The 4,923-nt window shown below is 34.3% G+C and overlaps 1 non-coding gene across 1 annotated transcript; it reads right to left on the reverse strand.

Moving 5' to 3' along the window:
- Nucleotides 1-635: 635 nt before the first annotated feature.
- Nucleotides 636-707, reverse strand: TRNAP-UGG. Its single transcript has one exon. It is a non-coding gene; the product is annotated as a tRNA-Pro (tRNA).
- Nucleotides 708-4,923: the final 4,216 nt, after the last annotated feature.

A 4,923-nucleotide genomic window follows, 5' to 3' on the forward strand; every position in this document is an offset into this window, starting at 1 on the left:
GTGAGGTAATTGGGCTTCGAGATTGTGTATACACGAAAAGAGCTCGCTTTCGACTTTCTACCTCAGCGTTTTGTGCCCAGTTCTGGTTCAGGAAAGGGTATGATCTCTTTCATTGGAGCACATTGATGCCGAAGGAGTCTTCGAAACCGGTGGATAGGTATGATGACTTCAGGCTATTCAAATAGCATGACTAAGTCATACTCGAAATTTCTTTTTCATAAATCTGTCTGATGATTTATAAGGTAAGGGATTTTAAAAGACAAAAGAAAGCGTGTATAACTCAGATCCATTTTCTCTTCAATTCGTAAACTTCAGATAGAATTTGGGCCTGACGTGCAACTGGTTCGGTCAACAATAAGGTACAAAGCGGATTGATTAAATGGGCTTGAAGTTCCATTATTATTATATCGAAGATCTCTATTAGGTTTAGCACTCATACTCGCAAGGGTTGAGGAGACAGTCCGTGAGGTAATTGAGCTTCGAGATTGTGTATACACGAAAAGAGCTCGCTTTCGACTTTCTACCTCGGTGTTTTGTGCCCGAATGGTTCAGGAAGCCTTTTTATAGTAGAAACGATATACTTGAGACCTCTCACACCTGAAACGATAATTATTTTAGACCTTTTTTCTTTTGGAGGGGCATTCCGAGAATCGAACTCGAGACCTCTTGCACCCAAAGCAAGAATCATACCACTAGACCAAATGCCCTTAGTATGGATTTTAAAAGACAAAAGAATGACAATTTCTTTTTCATAAACCTGATAATTAATTATTTTAGTGCTTTTTTTCTTTTGGACAACCTCTTGCACCCAAAGCAATAATCATACCACTAGACCAAATGCCCTTAGTATGGACTATATGTTATGTTTTTTATGGAAATTACTGTATTGAGAAGAAAATAATGTAAGTTTTAGTTTGATAGTTCCATTTGAGACACATATCTGGGAATACACAATTAAAGAAAATATCGAAAGTTAGGATTTGGGTAGGCATGCCTATTGAAAGTGGAAAAGATAAAATGATATTAAAAAAGAGCATCATCATAGTTTTAAGATGGAAGAATATACACTACGGTGTTTGAATTGTTTTCTTTGAGGCTCATTCTATTGAGAATTGAACTCGAGACCTCTCGCACCCTATGCGGGAATCATACCACTAGACCAAATGCCCTTTCTAAAAAATTGCAACATTTTTAACTCCTCAGTATATTTTTTTCTCTCAAGTTTGAAATCTATTTTCTGAGCGGTTGTTGGACTATAAAACAAAAAGTTGATGGTCTAGTATGCAAGTGTTCAAATAAACTACAACCCAACAAATGAATCAAACTAATCCGTTTGGGTTGGGTTGGATTTATTCGGCTCAGTTCATCAGTTTGTTTGATTTAATTCTTCTATTTTGCTTCCTATGACAAGAAAATGAAGTTGTATTGAATGTAACATAGTTTGATTTATGACAAACTCATATGAAATATAATTGCATTAATAGTACTAAGAGTTGGAGTCAAATATTTCATGAACTTAAGTGCAACTCATGTTTTATTAAAGACGAGATGAAATTTAGTTAAGTAACTGGAACTTTAAATTTTCAATTACTCTATGTTAGTTGCTATCTTTAGGATTGACTAATTGGACACGAGTTCTTGGATTTTGGGGATTGTTTTATGTAATTTTCAACTACAACTTATGTTTTGAAAGTTATAGGAAATAATTTAGGTAGTGGTTGTATATTATGGATGAACACTAGAGTTTCTATCCCATTCACCACAACTACTCTAGTTTTTGTTTGAAGGCTATAATTGTCATCTATGTTGTATGACAATAAAATTTGTTTCGATGAAATTTTAGTTAAAGTTGCATATTTTACTTCTTGCGAGTAAAAAATTTGTTTCTTAGCATAATATGAATTTAGTTGAAGAGTTATTAGGAATAAGATGGAGAAAGAAATTTTCTTTAAAATAATAAACAGACTCAAGTTCAATCTTTGTTATTGTCAAATTGTGATTTTGCAAAAAACTTAACTAATATGAAATATCTAGGTAAACCAAGAATATATCCTGCACGTCATTCAAGATGACAATAAAATGGAGTTAAATTGAACGTAGTTTTAGTTTCATGTTTGGTAGGTTCAATATGAAGCATAATTGTATTAATGATATTAAAGAGAAATTCGTGTTTTATTAGAAGAGACCAACTTCATTTAAGGTACTAGGAGTTTAAACTACTTCCATTCTAATTTCAATCACTTCACAATGGTTACAAATTTAAGGTTGGCTAATTGAACATCAATTATCAACTTTAGGTTATAATTTAGGTAGTAGCCATTATAATGTTAATGAGTATAAGACTTACAATTTACCATGGACCATATGTCTTATTTAAATGAATATATATATATTATGCATGTCGAGGTCTGGATAAAGCACAAAGTAGTAAGGAACACCATTGTCAACTCTAGAGCCACCCACAACATGATGGAGACCGATGCAAAATATTTTAACATCCTTTGGCATCAAGATACAGGAAAGATGAACGCCGTCAAATTGGAAGCTTTGTCTGTCTTAAGAGTCACAATGAGAACTCTAATCAAGCTAGAGCCTTGGACTAGGAAACTTGTTTAGTGATAGTTGAAATGGATGACTTCGACGTCGTGTCAGGAATGAACGTCCTGCTGAAACACAAAGTCATTTACATGCCCCTAGCAAAATGTCTAGCAGTAACGGAGTCTAACCCGACGATCATTCAGAAAAACATCCATCAACCAAGAGGGTTGAAAATTATGTCGATACAACAGTTGAAAAATAATCATAGCCATGATGAAACTACGCTTTCTGCTATTGTTGTAATTGAAAAGGGGAGCTCGAGTGCTCCAATCTCAATAGAAACCTTGTTGCCACTACATTAACACCACGACGCAAAACAAGGTCAGATAATGGATTTATCCCCACCAAGAGAGTAAAAAACAAGGTCAGATACTAAAGAAGGGAGACAAAAACAAACCATTGAAGCAACACATGTTCACACATAAATATCATCTAGACTGATGTAGAGAAGGGTCAGTCGGAAGCGTCAACCACAATAATTTCAAGAAAAATAAAGAGTTCATATAAGTTAAGGTTATATCAACTTCGAGTTCAAAGCAACAAAACCAAAGACTGGTGTGAAAATACTATGGACTAGTTAAAGTTATCCGTAAGATTATGAAGACATCATATAGAATCTAATTGCTCTTATGGATGCGGACTAACCTTGTTGTCCACGTTAGTAACTTGAAACGTTATTATTTCGACTAAGAAGACATCAAGCAGAAGCAGGTGATATGACGTCATACAATTAAGAAAAAGTTTTAAGCGAAGAAAGTAGGAAAGACACGAACAGAGAAGACATGAAGACTCAACAAACTGAGAAGTACTTTTCAACAGCACCTAGTAGGTTGGAAGAGACTCCTCATTATGAGATCAACTAGAAGCGCATCGAGAGACCTAAAGTCAGCCTTATCCAATAAACTGTGTGGGGGCAGATGTCACAGTCATGATTGCCCAAGGCGTGTTGCCTGTGGTTGCATGTTGCATGTCTCAGCCATTCTTGTAAAAAATTTGTTGTCCAAGGTTGTTATTTGGACAATGTTATTGTTTATCGGTTATTTGGGCGACACGCCTTGAGCAATCATAACCGTTACAATTGGCTAAGACATTTGTTGTCCATATGCTATTGTTGTCCAAGAGACTCCTCATTATGAGGTCGTGATTGGCTAAGACATTTAAAGAAGTTTTACGTAGGGAAACTTCTATCACAATCCTCTTCTTGCTCTCTGAAACTTCTTTAAATGTTATTGTTCACTGGTTATTTTGGCGCATCTTCCTTAAAAGGATTGTGACGATAGATGACCTAGGTAAAACTTCTATTGGGAGATCAGTGCAATAGAGAATTTGTGTCCCTTTCCTTAAACCTTCAGCGCACAACATAACAAAGAGTTCCTAGAAAAAATATCATAGAACAATTTGTGTAATGCCTTTGAAGTTAGGCTCGAGGCTCTATCTTATCTCCCAAGAATATGGTTCATTCTCTTTTCACATAGAAATTCTGCAATAGAAAGTGGTACCCTCATCTTCTTTTATAAGACTACCTCAGCCTTCATGGAATGATTATGCTATGTTGATTCTTATAGAAGGAAGTAGGAGTAAGAGTAGATGACTGTTTATGTTCCAAGTCCCAAAAAAGTAAGTCTTGATGTCAAGGAGAGGAATCCTCATAGTTTCCAAGATTTGAAGAGAATCATACATACACAATTTCCTTTGTTTGTTTATTCTTATTGTTTGCTCTCTTCAATTAATATGTTATAAAGACACTTGTAAATTATAATTAAATATAGCTTTTTTTTTTTTCTTTCCAAATATCAATTTGAATTACTTCTTGATTCAAGGTTTAAAAAACCTATTTCAAATCTTATTATATTGCATGCTTCAATTTGATATAATTGTTGGAGGCATTTTTAGAATCAAACTCGGGACCTCTCGCACCTGAAGCGAGAATCATACACTAGACCAAATGCCTTGTAGTGGATCTATCAATATTAGTTGCTGGTCCATATCTTTTATGCGCCTCAATATTTGAAATTTATCCACATGTTTTTGTGCTTTAGAACCTATTATTATTGTCTTGTTAACTTCACATTGTTGATAAGCACATTACCCTACGTTTTATATTCTCATGTATTGGCTGAAACCACCACACCTAAATGAAGGTCTCAAATAATCAAATAAATTATAAAGGATAGGGTTATAACAATAAATGAAAAAAACCTGTAATAAAAGGAAAACATGATACCTATGGTGAACTATAATAGAAGACAAATATCCTATAATAAAAGATCAAATATGATATATATGGTAAGTTATAATTGTTGGGTTTTATGTCCTAAAACTCAT

This window comes from Cucurbita maxima, unplaced genomic scaffold (assembly GCF_002738345.1).
Source record: "Cucurbita maxima cultivar Rimu unplaced genomic scaffold, Cmax_1.0 Cma_Scf00100, whole genome shotgun sequence".
In the NCBI taxonomy this organism is placed as follows: domain Eukaryota; kingdom Viridiplantae; phylum Streptophyta; class Magnoliopsida; order Cucurbitales; family Cucurbitaceae; genus Cucurbita; species Cucurbita maxima.